This window comes from Dipodomys merriami, unplaced genomic scaffold, assembly GCF_024711535.1.
Source record: "Dipodomys merriami isolate MVZ:Mamm:240054 unplaced genomic scaffold, mDipMer1.0.p SCAF_51, whole genome shotgun sequence".
Taxonomy (NCBI): Eukaryota; Metazoa; Chordata; class Mammalia; order Rodentia; family Heteromyidae; genus Dipodomys; species Dipodomys merriami.
Genome location: NW_027206080.1, coordinates 3,297,865 through 3,314,648, shown reverse-complemented (window position 1 = coordinate 3,314,648; position 16,784 = coordinate 3,297,865).

Sequence of the window (16,784 nt, the reverse complement as noted above, 5' to 3'; positions counted from 1 at the left end):
ACCAAGTCCTCCTGGTGAACTTTCCATTTTCGCCTGCGTGTTTTCTGCACCCTTTCCCCCCATTTCTCTGTGTGCTGACATTCTATCACCCTTGAGCGGTGGCCATCAGCCTTCCTTTGCTTTTGTTTGTCCTGTGTATTTTGGGAGGGGATCTCTCCATATACATCCTGGGCTGTATCCATCTTTCTCCTGCCTCCACCCCAGCCAAGGGCTGGGATTGCAAGCATGAGCCGCCCTATCTGGCTCTTACTTCTGGAAAGGGGTTATTGTTTAGCTCTTTGAACAAATGCAGAACTGAAGTCTGTTAAGCTGGGCATCTGGGGCCTCTCGCAGCCGTTCCGTTGTCTCCGCTCTCCCTGGTGCCTGGCTCCTCCTTTCTGCTACGTTGTGACTTTAGTAGCTGTTGAAACTGGATGTTGTAGGCTGGGCCCGTGGCTCTAGAGCCCCGGTTGTGGTGCAAGCACCGGCATCACTCAGGTGCGGTATGAAGCTAGGCTCCTCTAATCACCAAACCAAGGCCGGGCCCTGGCTGGAAAGTGGAGGAACCCACGGGCCCACCTTCCATGCTTCCCACCAGGGGTCACTGTGCACCGTGGTCTCCCAGACGCGGACCCAGCACAGCTGGCTTGTTTCCTGCTCACAAAGACAACGGGTTTCCCCATTTCTGCCCCCTCTGTCAACGCACTTTGTTTCCTGGTCTTGAGAGAAATCTCATGCATTTGCAGTTATTTTCAGGTAGTCTCACCAGTTGACCTGTCTCTGCTCCTGTCCTGACATTTCAGCATCTCCCCGTGCTCTCGACAAATGTGGGATTGTGTTATTTGCAGCTTTCCACATGTTTCACGGTGAGGAACTTATGATCACCTCCCCAGCAACGAATACACACACAAGATTTATTTATACCTTGGCCCAGCAGGTGTGTAAAATTCTTCCACTCAAAGAACAAGCTCTTTTGTGAACAAGACAACATAGATTAGGAGTCAAACACTCCAACATATTTCACATGTGTAATCAGAGAGAGTTCCATGAAGCAGTCCTGGGCACAGACCTCCTCTCTTGTAGAAGAATGCTTTACTCTCTACCAGAGTAAAAGGCCTTCAACCTTTGTGGCTGTTGGTGTGAACTTTCCCCAGGGTCACACTAGTCCACGGACATACCTTTTTTCCATCCCAGTACTTTGGATCTCAGGGGAAACTTAGAAATTCACTTTCTAGATAGTCTTTGCTCATTTAAGTTCTGTTGCTGTTTCTTTATTAGATTGGGAAATTGCTCTTTTAGTTAATAGTTTTTTATTCACAAGCAAGTATGATGGCTTATTAAAACGATTTTTATCTTCACCAGTAAGACAATTACACTTTTCTTATTTATTCCTGGTAATCTGAGGATTGCATTGGTAAAATTTCTAATACTAGCCCATGATCACAAGATGGCAATAAACCCATCATTGGTGATATATTATTCCTTGATACAGCATTGACTTCATGAACTTTTACGTGGACTTTTTACAATTGTCAACAGGGCAATTGGCATGTGATTTTATTTTTGGTCCTTGTTGGTTTTTTTTATTCCAACATGTATTGCTTTCTTGTCAGGACTGTGATATCACACATGCTAACTCTCCACTGTCAGAAAGAGAAAAGGAATCGCCCAGTTTCCCCTCTTCTCTTAGGATGGAGAGGCGAGCAACGCGAGAACAAACGGGCATGGTGCGCAGGGGACTGAGGGTCCAGCAGGCCCGGGGGGAGCTGCTGCCTGGGGCCCAATGAGCGCACACCCCGGCCTGCATGGGGGGTGTGCTCATCTCCACCTGCCGAGCCCCACGGTTGGCTGAACGCTGATACCTCGCTCCTGGAGTCCCACACCTGACCTGAGAAAAACCTCAGTCTCAGCCCAGAAAGACACAGAGCTGCACGGATCCCTCTGGAGGTGGCATATCCAAACATGACGTCATTGGGGGAGAAGGTGGGTGGTGGCATTCTTTTCTCAGAATTACTTTGCCTCATTCTCTGGCTGCTCGAGAAGGAGAAAAGCTGCTCGGCTGTGTCAGGATGGGTGTCCAGACCCGCAGAAGACAGAGGAATGCTGGGGACAGCACAGTGATGTCTGCGGGCTACTCCATAAGCGTTGTTTCAGGACTTAATAATAGAAGAGAATATGAAATGAGGAAGGCCTTGCTTTAATTATCACCATCATCACCATCACAGCCACCATCATCATCATCATTACATCATCATCAACACCACCATAATCATCACCACCATCATCATCACCATCATCATCATAGCATCCCTCACTAGCCACTGGAATGTCATTCCAGAAGTCCAGGTGGTCCTCGAACCTGTGATGGCATGGCATGATGCAGGGAGGGACTCCTCCCCCCTCCAGGCTGCCACCAGGCTCCATCTGTGAGCACTTGACGGGAGTCCATCTGCTTTCAAAGAGCCTGCACATGCTCTCAGAACACACATGGAGGGGTCTAGGGGAGAAGTCAGTCGGAATCGGCAGCCGGAGCTCCTGCATGCATTCTGGCCCAAGCCGCCTGTGCTCCTGCTGAGGCTGCGCTGTGATGGGAAGCTGGTTCTACAGGCCGATTGCATCCCGGACTCACATGTCTGCTGAGGGTGCCCCCGGGGGGTGGGCCCCCATGCTTGGCCCGAGCAAGGAGGACACACAGCGGGACTGGCTGTGCTCTTGGTTGCAGCGGCGTCACCCGCATGGGCCAGGTGGCCTTCCCTCTGTCGCTTCTCAGTGCCAGGCCCCCCGTGCCCGGGGCGGGCAGCTTGCGCCCTTCCTCGGAGCAGATGGCCACAAATGTCCGCGCTCCTCTCATGGTCAGGGCTGGTTCCCGGCGGGCATCTGGACAAAACAGCCAAAGCTCACACGGAGACCAGGCTCTGCACCGGTGGCAGCCGGGGTCACAGGGAAGAGAGGGAGCGGCTGGCTAGCGCTGCTGGGGCAGCCCCAAGGGCCTCTGGGAAAGCCGTGGCATGCTCTCATCCTGCCTCCTTCTGTCCTAAACTCCCTGTCAGGGTGTGTGTGTGGGGTGGGGGGAGTTCCCACTCTTTACACACATGACAGATGGGGAGGACTTGAACACGGAATTCAGGTCAGCCCAGGAAAATGCCATCACTAAGATGGGTTGCTGAGGACCAAAACCATGATGAAGCTGAGTGGAGAATGACACGATTCCCCAAGGGGCGGGCAGCAGCTGACCCAGTAGCCCCCCACGCCAGCATGACCGGAGAGCCCCGCTTCCCCGCTACTAAACAGGGGGAGAGCAAAAGCCTTGGATCAGATTTTAGCCTGATTCAAAATGCATTTCAACCCAGTTGTTTTCCTAGCTGGCAAATGAATTGTATCATCAGCTTCTCTTCTACATCAAAAGAAAGTTGTCTGCAGCTTGCAGCCAAAAGCCAATATCATCCATTTTTTAACCCAGAGACCTCCTTCATTATCTTCCTCTAATTGAAGCTTATTTCTTGCTTAGAATGAAGCAGGCTTCTGATTTAATTCCCCCCACCCCTCCAGCCTGAGCTAAAAGAAAATCAAGGGTGTTTGCATAATTCTGTTCACACACCAGCCATTCATCTTCTCCTGCTTTTATCATATCACGTTGTGTCCAAAAATATGTACATTGGCTGGCTGGTTCTTATTTTATCTTATACCTTTGTAGAATAAACAAAAACATGAGAGAATGTGTTCATTCATGACTCTCCAAGGTGAGGTGGTCGCCGGTTTCAGTGGAATCTCTGGAGGCTGAGTAGTGTGGGGAACGTGTCACATGACCTGCCAGAAGCTGAGAGGAGCAGGTAACAGGCAGGATGCTACTGCTACAATTCACACAGGGCCTCACATGCAGCCAGACGGCTTGTCTAGGCTCCAGGAAGTGAGGCCCTACCTAAACAATAACCACAGCTTACAAGGCTGGAAGCACGGCTCTACAGAAGAGCTCCTGCCTAGCAAGTGTGAGGCCCTAAGTTCAATCACTGGTACTACTAAAAGCAGAATAAGATTCCCAGCCTTTAAAAATGGCAACACAAAAGTGTGTACACATTGTGCACGAGACGTGTTCATCCTAGCATGTTCATAACGGGCAAAAAGTGGAAAAGCCATGTACGCTGGAAGATGGATCAATAAAACGTGGCACATCCATGCAGCAGCCCACACATACAGCAGAAGAAGCAGTGTGTCCTGCCGGGGTGGCCCCACGGTCCTGTGCTTGGTGGACAGTGCAGACACCGGAGCCCAGGCCCTGTGCAGTCTTCAGTGTGCTGTGCATTCTAGCAGCGCAGAGGTCAGACAGGCAGTCTGTCCAGGCGGGATGGGGGCGATCGGGTGAATAGGTGACAGTGGTGGCTGTGGGGCTTGGAGAGACACAGGGAGTGACCGGGACGTGTGGACCCACGTTCACATGGAGTTGATGAAAATGCTGGTGGCGGTCGCATGGTCGCACAGCTCCAAATCCACCCACCAACAGCAAGGGCATGTCCTTCCTCTCCAACCTGCTTCACAGCAACGCCATCCTCAGCACCTGCCAGCAGGGGGCACCCCTGCCCCGCCCAGCCCCTGCCCGGGCAGTGCAGCTAGGTCGGGAAGGGCAGGGAGGGTTCCCTGGAGTGCTGGGCACCCTTCAACCCCATCTGCTCCTGCGAGGTGACAGCCACAGCTCCCTTCTTTTGTCTCCTGAGCTGTTCCAGCGCAGAGGTGCAGATGGGGGGGGACAGTCAGGGGTACACTATGCACACATGGGCAGGAGACAGGAGGGGCCTCTGCAGGAACACCGGACTACCTAAGAAAGTATCAGCCAACGTGATGGGTTTGACTCCTGAGTGTGGCCTCTCCCTCTCCCCACATGCTTCCACTAAGAGAGAGCCGGCTCTGCTTTGTGGGCAGCAGCAGCAGGTCTGGAGCTTTTCTCTGGGCTTCTCTGAGTTCGGCCAGGGCTCTGAAACCTGGGCTGCTCTTTTCTTCTCCCCCCGCTGGGTCCTGGCGGGCAGTGGTGGACCTGGCCCTGCCCTGGCTCTTCTAGAGTTTTCCTCCGCCAGGAGTGGGTGTCAGGAGGCAGGGAGGGTCTCCCCCAAGCCTACTTCCTGATTCTGATAGTCACGCTCATCTTCCAGTAGTGCCACTGATTCTTTCAGAGCATGCGGCGTGAGCCTGGCTTCTCTGTGAAGTACAACCAAGGCACGTGCGTCCACGCAGCCGTTCGTCTCTCCCGTAACCATGGCGCCCCTCTCCTCCCTTCCGTGCCTACCTCACCCGCCATTCAGAACCAGGAGGTTTCAGAAGGAAGGTGAGGAGTGGCAGTTGGTGATGTAGCGAATGGGGGGTCACAGCTTGGCAGCCGCTTAGTCTGGAACCTTCTCTGTGACTCAGGGGACACCAGCCTGGCTACCAGGTGGTATTGTGCTGTCATGAACATGGACACTGCCGTGCATGGAGATGCAGGCCATAGTCCTGTGCCAATTAAAAGCATCATAAAACGCTGTTGAATTCCTTGCTCCAAAATATCTGGCTCATTACGAGCCTTTTTTTCATGCAGCTAATGATGTAATTAGCTAAGCTCTTAAATTAAATCCTCTATCAGCTTATATGCTGGCTGAGATGCAAACTCAGGCTAACAGGAGGGGAGCAATTCCCAGCAAACAAGAACATACTGATTTTTTTATGTTTATTTTTCTCTTTGTGCTGGTCCTAGATCCTGAACTCAGGGCCTGGGTGCTGTCCCTGAGCTTCTTTTGCTCAAGGCTGATGCTCAACCCCTTGAACCTTTCCAGCTTTCTGGTGGTTCACTGGAGATAAGAGTTGCCAACCCGGGGCTGGGAAGGTGGCTCAGTGGTAGAGTGCTTGCCTTGCATGCCTGAGGCCCTGGGTTCGATTCCTCAGCACCACATAAGCAAAAAGAAAAAAGCCGGAAGTGGCGCTGTGGCTCAAGTGGTAGAGCGCTAGCCTTGAGCTGAAGAGCTGAGGGGCAGCGCCCAGGCCCAGAGTTCAGGCCCCACAACTGGACAAAAAAAAAAAAAAGAGTTGCCAACCTTCCTTAATGGACTGGCTTTGAACTTCGTTCCTCAAATCTCAGCCTCCAGAGGAGCTCGGATCACAGGCGTGAGCCACCAGCACCCAGCTAGGACACATTTCTATAGAACCACAGCTTCCACACAGAGATAAGAACCGCCCACCAGGAGGAGCCTGGAATCAGTCAAAGTGCTGTCAACCCAAACCAGACATGGCAGCAACACCCAGCCTGCCACGCTGGTTTGCAGGCCACCCTTGTCCCAGTGCAAACCCAACAGTCAGACCTTTGTGCAACAAGTAAAACCCTCTGGCTGAGATTAGGGGACAGGTTGGAAGTTGTGATAGATTCCCAATAGTCTGTGTCTTTTCCAAATAAAAATATACCCATATTTGATCATGCATGTACATACACGTACGTAGAAAGGAGGAGAGAGAGAGCAACCATGCACAGGCATCTGGCTCTGGGTGGTTGTCAGGGCACTTGTCGCTAGTTGTTTCCAAGACTGGAAGTCCGAGCTCAGGGCCGGGGCAGACAGGCACTGCGGTGGGTTCCTGGGTCATGGGCGGGGCCCTGTAGCACACTCATGCTCACACTCGTGTTGTCTTCCTGGAGACAGCCCACAGCACACTGCTGGGAAGGGCAGGGATGGCAGGGCCGAAGGGGGTGGGAGGTGGGGGGGGCTGCCCCACCCCAGGGGGAGGGGAACTGCACTCACCCTGCAACCTGTTCTGTCAAAAACAGCTTCTTCACAGAGTGCCCCGCAAACATTGAACTGGAACTCAGACAGGCGAGCAGAACAATACGAGGAGAGCAAGCGGTGGAAGACAAGCCCTTGATATCGGATCACCTTAAAACATCACTGGAGCAGTGCTGGAGTTCCCCACCAAGCACCTGACCTAGCCCCCCATCCCACCCCAGTAAAGTATGGGAGTGGAGGACTGCAGAGCACCCAGGCCTTCCCACATGCCTCGTTCCTCTGTCTTGATCTTGTAACCAGGCAGGATACACAGCGAGGTCGTACGTTTAGAAAGAAATGTGTCCCATTGCCCATGTAATTGTAACCCCTCTGTACAGTATTTTCACAATAAAAAAAAAGAAAGAAAGAAATGTGTCCCATTGAGTCGGGGCCTCTCTCCGGAGCATGGGCTACGATTCCCTGATGTCTTGCGTGTGGAATGTCTTGTGTTGCATCCTGAGGGCCGAGTGTAGTGTGAGGAGGCCTTTTGTTCTGTTGTGGTCTCCTGGCAGGTGCTATCTTAACAGGCAAGTTGCTTGGCTGAACTCCACTGCAGATTATCCAATGGCCTTCAGCTGAAAACGAGAAGCTAGTGCTCTGGGTGTGTATTCAAGGCCAGCCTAATGCAGCCTCACACCATCGCTTGCAGCCTACAAGGATCTAGGCAAGTCATCTGATCTACCCTGGCCCTACAATTCCTTCTGCATACAGCATGAGAAACATGTAGTGCATATTTACGATTATTGAAAGGATCATGAGGAAGGAATGAAAGGTTAGGATAGAGAGAAGGAAGGAAGAAAAGAATGAAGGAAGGAAGGGGAAAAGGAAGATAGGAAGAAGGAAGGAAGGAAGGGAGAGGCAGGGAAGGGAAGGGGAAGAAGGAAAGAATTCTTTAAAAATTATTGTCATTGAATATCTGGGAGTATTGTTTTTATGTCATTTTAAAGATTTTTTTTTACAATACTTCATGCAATTCCTCTGTGAATAATTATTGTGATTTATGTGAAATTGTCCCGCAATCTATCATGCTAGAAGGAACTAGATGATACTCACTGATAAATTTTCATAAGTGTATGAAGTCCCAAGTCACAATTCCTCCCGTTGCCTTGGTTACTCACATAACACGGCGCACCGCCTGGGCTGCTGTGGTTGGTAACTAGCTCAAGAGCAGAAGAACTGAGTTTGTGGTTTGTGCGAGAGGCACTTGCTCCCTCTCATATTATGAGAGAGCTGGCACCACCTTCTGCCCTCTTAGGCTGCTGCTGGAAGGAGAGTAGACCACAGGGTCTCCAGACTGGGCTGGGACTCAAACAAGGGACTCTGCACATTTATTCAGCAACTGAATCTTATTTAGATTAGAAGACAGACACCTACAGCCCCAACTTTGTTGGGGCTGGGAAAGTGGCTCAGTGGTAGAGCGCTTGCCTTGCATGCATGAGGCCCTGGGTTCGATTCCTCAGCACCACATAAGCAAAAAGAAAAAAGCCGGAAGTGGCGCTGTGGCTCAAGTGGTAGAGCGCTAGCCTTGAGCTGAAGAGCTGAAGGACAGCGCCCAGGCCCAGAGTTCAGGCCCCACGACTGGACCCCCCCCCCCCCATAAAAAGAACTTTGTTGAAGTTCCTTAGCATTCCTTAAGGCATTTAGCTAAATCTTGAGGACAGAAAAGGAAAGCAAACTCTGGCCCCCCAGGTATGCATAGGAGAAGAAAGCTTTGCTTCCATCAGAATTTAGAGCCAAGAAAATGTTAAAGAGAAAGCAGGAGCCTGACCGGAAAGGATCCAGATAAGGCTGGCTGGGGCTGGGAGGGGGTGGCCACAGTCTGGAGGGGAGGGGGAGTTGTCACTGTTTGGTTTTCTCTTCCTTTTGTTTTAGCCAGGTGTTTTGGGAGTAAGAACATGCCCGCCTCTCCCCCTCTCCCGTACCAGCCGCAGGGAGGGTACCATTGATGGGGTTTCTTCATGGCAGTGGGCAGCTGGACTCCAGCTCGCTTCCCAAGGTTCAGTCTCTGGGTGAGAGATGACTGGCTCTGCCTGGAAAGCCCCAGGCAGACCAGGGTCCCACCACACAGGCAGGGGCCAGGCTTTTGTTCCTCTGGCTCCACTCCAACAGTCTGACTGTCCCTCGTCATTCTAGAACCAAGTATGTTTACATCATTGCCTCTACCAAATGTGTTCGTGTCAGATGGGCGAGCAGCTGGCATGGGTAGATGCTTTGCTACCCATTGTTAATGAGGAGACATGACCTTCATCCCTTGAACGCACTCTGTCTTCGTGGCACAAAACCAGGCCGATCAATAGCCAGAAATTGACAGCTTGCTCTGCTCCAAAGGTTAGGGACAGAAGAATTGGGAGAGATAATGCCTTGTGGGTGAGCAAAAGCTCAACAGTAAACATAGGGACACTGGGGACAGGGGGAGGCGGGGGAAGGGGGGATGGTGGAGAGGTGATGCCCCACCTCTGGAAGAGGAACTCCTGCTCCAGCCTTGCGGTAGACATCTGGCTTTGTGGCTGGCTGCCTGTGTGGAATCTGTAGAAGAGAGGACACAGAACCCAGGTATAGCCGCACCTCTTGAGATCACACGTGCTGAAGTGACATGCACAATATTAAAAGGGCAAACACACTTTTTAAAGTAGCAAAAAAAACTGAACAGGACTTTCACAAAGGATCGAAAAATACTAAGCACAAGAAAAGATGTCCAAACATCATTCATCTTCAGGACAATGTGAATTAATATCATTTGTACACACTAATGACCGACAAAAGCAAATACTGGCAAAACATATCAAAGAACTAGCAGGCCAGCAGACTGCTGGCAAGGCTGTGCAGAAAGTTCCAACTCTTCTTCTAATTCTTAGGCAGTTTCTTATAAACCCAGCAAGCACCCACCCCATGACTCAGACATTTAAATCGTTTCCAGGAGAAAGAAATATTTATGTCACCAGAAGAATGCTGGTGACTATTCATAAGATATTTACTCATATGTGAATATTTATAGCATATATACTCAGACATGAATATTCATAGCATCTTCTACTTTAATATTCATAGCTTCTTTATTCCTAATAGTGAAGGTGGGGGGAACACTCAGTCCTCACTCAACAGGAAAAGAAACAATTATAGATACACAGTGAACCGCCTGGCAACTGTGAGGACATATTCCTGAGTATAACAGGATTCAAAATGTCTCATAAAATTGAAAGGAGTCATAATTTAATTTCTCTTAGCAGCCCAGGGCTCCTAGTTCAAGCCTCAGTAACACACACACACACACACACACACACACACACACACACACACACACACACACACACACACACACAGAGCTTATCATCGGTCCTTAGATCAAGAAAGATGCAGGTGATTGTTCCCTTAGGAAATAAAGAGAATCAGGGCTAGGAGAGGCGAGGCATGCCTGTAATGCCAGCTACTGGGGAGGTGGGGACAGGACAATCGTAGTTCAAGAGCAGTGTGGGCCAAGTTAGAGAGGTGCCATCTGAAACACAGACTAAAAGCAAAAAGACTGGGGGAAAGGGGCTCGGGCAATAGAACACACATGAGTAAGGACCTGAGCTCAATCTCCAGCACCATCCAAAAACGACAAAACAAAAGACATTACCCTAACATGTGCCCATGCAAGGGACACTAGCGATGGCAGGCCACACCTGGGCCTGGATGGGAGCACATGGGATGTTCATACCACAGACACAACTTAACAACACCTGGACAGGCAAGCCCGAGGACGCCCGAAGGTCTGGAACACTGGCTGGGCTGGGCAAGGTCCTGCACCCCAGCCACATTGCTGGGTGGTATTCTGAGCCTGGCTTTGATGCCCTCTTGTGACTCCTGTTAGTTTTCAGCTCCTGGGGCCAAAAACAACCTCCTTCCATCCTTCCATCCTTCCATCCTTCCATCCTTCCATCCTCCCACTAAGCCAATGAGGGGAATCTTGCAAACAGCAGGTGTGCTTTTGCAGACAAGCTGGTGCGGAGGGCACAGGATTCCCCACTCCCTTTCCTGGCTGCAAAACTGGTTTCTCCTCCTGCCTGGTTAGAGATTAAGCCGGGCACAGCGTCCTACGGGGCTGGGCGTGTTGGGGAATCTGCGCTCTGTGGTCAGGGCCCGGGAGGAAGGGGATGGAAACCAGGCCTGGTCTCTGTGCAGGTTTGTTTTCAGGCAAGGCACATGCAGGCAGGGCCAACGCAGTCACTGGCTCTCTTTGTCCCAGGTGAGGGCTGTGTGGGGCTGCTCTGGCCCTGCCTGCTCCTCTCCCTTCTCTGCTCTGGGGAGTTGGGTGGGGAGCTGGGTGGGGAGTTGGGCGGCAGACTGAGCCCGCCATCCATGCCACCCACCTCCTGAGCCCTTGGGGTTCACACACCAGAGCTGGAATGACAGGCGGGGGGCCCCCAGGCCTGGTGCCTCTCCATCTTGTGAATCCATCCTGCAAATTCTGATTTAAAGCAAAATCACCAGTGTCTTCAGCCTGTCTGCACATAGTTCCTTTCCACACTCACCATTGACCCCGTCTGCAATGCTCAGTGAAGTGGGCAAAGGTTATATTCTACACAATAAACTGAGAGGCAAACACTCCAAGACAGCATCTAATGTGCCATCCGGTCCCTGGTGCTGAAGTAACTGCACTGCGCGGGCAGGGGTGCTGTGGCGCTGTGTTGCGCTTGGTGCTTCCTCTCCCGTCAGCACCTCACCACTCCCACTTCGTCCTAATGAGGAGCTGGGGACAGAGCTCGAAGCCCCAGCCACCCCCTTTCTGCTTCCAACCAGAAACAACCCTGCTGGGGAACTTTGTACTCCGACCTGCCCCCCCTGCTTTCCGGGGACCATGGGGCTGGCAGCACCAGACTTCTTCAGGGAGGGCAGCACTGCTGGGGGGCTGGCAGCGTGTTCTTTCCCTTCACAGACAACCAGCAAGGTGAATTCTCTGTTGACCTACTCCCAGATCCTTCTAGTATTCCACTTTCTGACAGTTTTCAATAAGGAAAACAGTTTTGGCAAATTGCCATTTCAAGACCCTATTCTCACTTCTGTGCACAGATAATTTCTTCTTCCTCTTCCTCTCCCCACCTCTTCCTCCTCCCCGCACTCCTCCTTGGCTCTCACTGGGGCATTTCTGCACATGCATTTCTGTACACACACAGCACACTCAGAACCCTCTGAGGCACGGGTCCCCTTGCTGCCCAAATCCCCTCCCATCCCACCCCTGCTGAGCTAAACCCTGTGTCTACTCCGCAAACAGCAGCCATTTCCTAAGTCTTCCAGGATGGAAAGCCTCACAGGCACTGTCCACTTCTGGGGTGATTTGCACACATACTGGGAGTTACGGACTGGCCTTCCTCCTGGTACAAGTGACCACCCGTTTCCCCTCACCATTCCCTGGAAACGCTTTCTCCACCAAGGGCACTGGCATCTTTGCTGAAGAGCGCTTAGCCATATTTGGGAAGGAAGATTTGCTTCCTCATGTTTCTAGCTTGCTGTAAAGGATCTAAGGAGCTTTCCCCCTGCCAGGAAACAAAACCTGTTGTTTAATTGTTTGAACTGGTTCAATGAATGCTTTTCGTCTTCAGCGGTTCTTTTTCATCTCACACAAATATAAAAGACAAATCAAGACAAACTGTACCATTTAAAAAGTCACCCAGAGACAAATGTCATTATTTTTAACCACTGTTGGGGCAAAATTTGGATTTCTGCATTTGTCTTACTTAGGGAATCACCTAGATTTCATTTTAAATTGGAAGGGTTTGGAAGTGGAGGGACAATGATTGTTTTCCACTGTGTCCCTGGCACCATTACCTGATTATATATCACTGTAGCCCAACGGCATTCACATGGATATCTTACAGCCATGAGTGCACGCTGGCTTATGTTTGTGCAACCCCCAAAAAACAATCATAGTGATGTGGAACAAGAAATTAGAGACAGGCCAGCCAGAAGATGAACCTCCTGGGCTGAGCAGGGCTGAACCCAGCAGATGTGAGTGATCTACACATTGTCAACCTCCCCTGGATTGTGATACGTTCTGAGATGAATCAGCATATCTGACTTCCACTTCTGATCAAGCTATTATTTTTCCTCACAACACCGATCGTCATTTCCCCGTGTCCTTGGATTCCAGTGCTAACAAAAAAGGGGACAATCGGACAAAGAGAACCGGGTCTCTCCCTTCCCGCCAAGGGTAATGTCAATGATAGCAGGGCTACTAATGCCCATGGGGCATCGCAGGGTGCGTGCTTCGCCTGCTCGCCAGTGGCTCCCAACGTCCTGCAGAATAACCTGCATCTCATCCGGCATTGCCAACCCTCTCTGTCTTTGTCTTCCTCACGCCACCCTGTGCCCAATGGTCCTTGGTTTCAGCCCTTCTCGGTCCCCTTCCTCAGCCCCAGCTCTACCATCCCACCTCTACCAACTCATTCCTCAAAACCACCCTGTATTTGGGAGGGAGAGTATTCTCTCTGGAAGGTTCTTCCCTGACTCTTGGCCATGTGACTCCCATCTTGTCACAGACTTCTGTTATAAGCATAATTGCCCCTCCGATCTGCATGGAAGAGAGGTGTCCTCTCCCAGTGCTCCTCTGAAGACCGTCAAGGGTGACTCTAGAACGTTCCTCCTTGGGTGTCCCCCTGGGGCCAGGAGTGGCTGAATGCTTTTGGTCTCTCCCTTCCAATTCCCAAACCCAAAAGACGTGAAAACTAAACATTTTCTTCACAATTTAGCCACACCCCTCAGCAACTCTGAACTCATTCAGCGGCAAATCTAACCTGAAGTTACAGGGTGACATTGCTTGTAATCTTTATTCCAGTTGGGGGCTTTATTCCACTTGTGCTTTTATTAAGAAACATTAATGTGTTTGCTTTGGGCCTTGGTGCCAGAATCTGAAAGCTAAAAGGCTCAGGAGTTCTGGCTAAGGGCTGGTAGAATTGTGTGTCTTATGGCCAGTGTGGAGCCAACCCCAATTTCATATCTGCGCTGGAAAGAAGTGCACTTGCACATGGAAAGAAAGTAGCAGAAATGAGCTGACATCTGAGGATGTGGAAGAGGAAGGTGGCGTGCATGCCTGTGTGGTCTGCCGTCACGGTCCCTCACTGGCGTCGGCCTGTAGTTGTTGGGCAATCACAACAATGTAGGTGTGTTGTGAGCCAGTGCTGACTCTCCTGACATCCTGACCATCTCTGTCTCAGGCCCACGGTCAACTCCTGGGCAGCTGACCTTCCCAGTGCTCCGTGGCTCTCCACTGCTATATTGAAGTACTTAAAATAAACCAATTTTAAAAGAGAAGAATGCTATTTTGGCTCATAGTTTTAGCGGTTCCAATCCATGCCAGCTGGCAAAATGACTCTGTGGTGAGTGCTGGAAATAAGTCATTTTCAAGATGAGGCCTCCGATCCTGAGTGTAGAGTTACAGGGAGTGTGCTTACGCAGATGTGGAAGGTTCTGGGCAAACAGGACATTCGGGGCAACCAGTCGGGGGAGGATGGACCATGCTGAAGTGAGAATAGATCTGCGTCTGTGCCAGAATGCACCCCTCCCCCAGCAAAGCTTTCCTGCCACAAGAGAACAAAAGCAGGCAGAGACCACCAGAGCCCATTGCTAATACCCAGCCAGTGCCCGGAGGGGCGTGCACCATCATCCCTGGTAAAAACTAACAAAGTCCAGTGACATCCAGGAAGATGGTCCACCCCATAGCACCCTGCCAATGAGGGACAGAATGGGGAGCCCTCCCCGAAGGGAGTCATCACCCTGGTCATAGGGGCCCTGGGTGTCCCCACCGGACACCGATCTCCCAAGACTGCCCGTAATTCGTGTCTGTGAGCCCGTGCACTGAGTGTGGATGGGGGGATATTTGTGCTTCTCACAGTGAGCTGGACATCTTGGTGGCGTGGGAGGCGGAGGAGTCTGCTCATCTTATGGTGGCCAAGAAGCAAGGAGCGAAGAACAAGGGTGGGGTCCCAGTGATCTCTAGGGCTTGTGTTCTTGGGGGCCCTCTGTGCATGAGGAGGAGGAGGAGCAGGAGCAGGAGGAACGAAACACCTTCCTAATATCCTTGGGCAGGGACTCACTGCTGGTCTTGCAGTATCACTATCAGTCCTTCATTAAATTCATGGAGTAATGTGATTGCTATATTAAAGGCCGCATTTTACATCCTCAAAAATCAATATCACTTTCTGTGCAGGCTCTGAGGGCAGAGAGGCTTTTTATAGATCTTCGCCCCATTTTAGAAGCTTGGTGTATCTTTTCCTGAATCTGGAGGTATGTGTGTGACCAAAACAAATGTGATTCATGCGCTACTGAGCCATCGCAGGAAGACAGCTATATCTCCTGAATCCTTTGCTCTCCAGACTTTAATAAAGGCTCATGAGAAAAGGAGTTCTTTCAAATAATAATGATAGACACCAAACTCCGCCTTTTGTCCAGTGATTCACCTCACCTACCGCTCCTTTACCCCACAGAGCACTCAGCGACATTTTGATGGTGTGTTTGAGCCTGGGTTTTCTGCTATCCTTCCTACAGCCCATGCACCAAGCCTATCTCCACGCACACGGTCCCCCATGGGGCCCATGAGATGCCCCCACGTGCTCCTGGATGGGTTGCCATGGCGATGCAAACTGGCTGGGGCCTCCTTGGTTCTGCTTCATTATCTGGCAGTACAACTGCCATGTAGTTTCCGATCACAGAAACGTGGCTGGAGATACAATAACAGGTTACCACTGCCACCCTGAGGCAGCCCTTCAGCTGGAGAGGCCACGGCCTCCACACATCCTCTGCTGGGGAGCTGGGGATGCAGTGTGGGAGCCACGTCACAAGAGCCAGGAAATAACACCAGCGGCAGCTCTCAGATCAGAGGAACACTTGCTTTTGCTGGCGCCTCCAGTCGTGGGGCCGTTTCTGACTCCAGAACGGAGCTGGCTGGGATGACAGGTGTGTCAACGAGGATTTTTCTTATAGAAGGGAACAGTGGAGTTGTCCATCACCTTGGTGGGGGCTGTGGAGCATGAACCCAGGATGTCACGTTTGGATGCAAATATTCCCAGGTTTGAAATTCGTGGAAAGCAAAGTAATTTCCTCTGCAGGCAAAGGTGGTTGTGTACAAAGACAATGACTCATTTGTCAGCAGTTAAGAATAAGGGAATTGTTTCAAGACACAGCAACAAATTCAAAGTTTAATTTCCTGGATATATAATATCAGTGCCTTCAGCAGTGGCTTCTTAGAGAATCCCACTTCCCAGCTCCACCTTAGATAGCAAGTTCACTCAGACATGCAGGAGGAGAAGAGGGGACAGAAAGTAAAGGAATATATCTACAGGTTACATCACCTGGCTTAAAAAACAAACAAACACCTACCAACAGTGGCCTTGATTAGTCTTTGGCTATTCTGTCTCTACCCCAGGAACCAAGTGTCCCTCCCACGCCTACCCCAGGCCCTGAGACACTGGATTCAGGGAGAAGTTTCATGTGGTCCCAGCCGATCTGTGTCTCCAGGCACAGCAGTGACATGCACACAGGTAATGCCTGTGTGTAGCGTGTTGCACCATAGGAGGCACTCGCTCCAATGCTGTCACTCCTGTCCAGAGTGATCACAGAGACTGTGTCAGCTACCACCACTCAGAGCAAACCGAAGAGACGCCCAGTCACGCCACAGCCAAGCCTATTTGACACCGGGTGGGACACTGAACGAATGGAAATCTTCCACTTACAACACAGCATCCGGGTTTCTGTGGCAATATCGTTTACTCCCCGGATGCAGAATGTCTGCCTCATCTTCCATCCACACGTAGAATGGCCACGAATCTATTGGTAGCATTTCAAATTGTGCCCAAGTTTCTGAAATGGGGTGTAAAAGAATGGGGGAGGAGAATGTCAAGTTGTTGGTTTTGCTCATAATCAAGCCAAAGGAATGAGAGGATGGAGTTTTCATGTTTGTCATTTAAATTACTATCGTTATCATTTATCATTACATTAGGGATGGCTAATAAATCTAGATCCATGTTATTTGCATATAGCTGGATTAAGAATTTCTTGAGC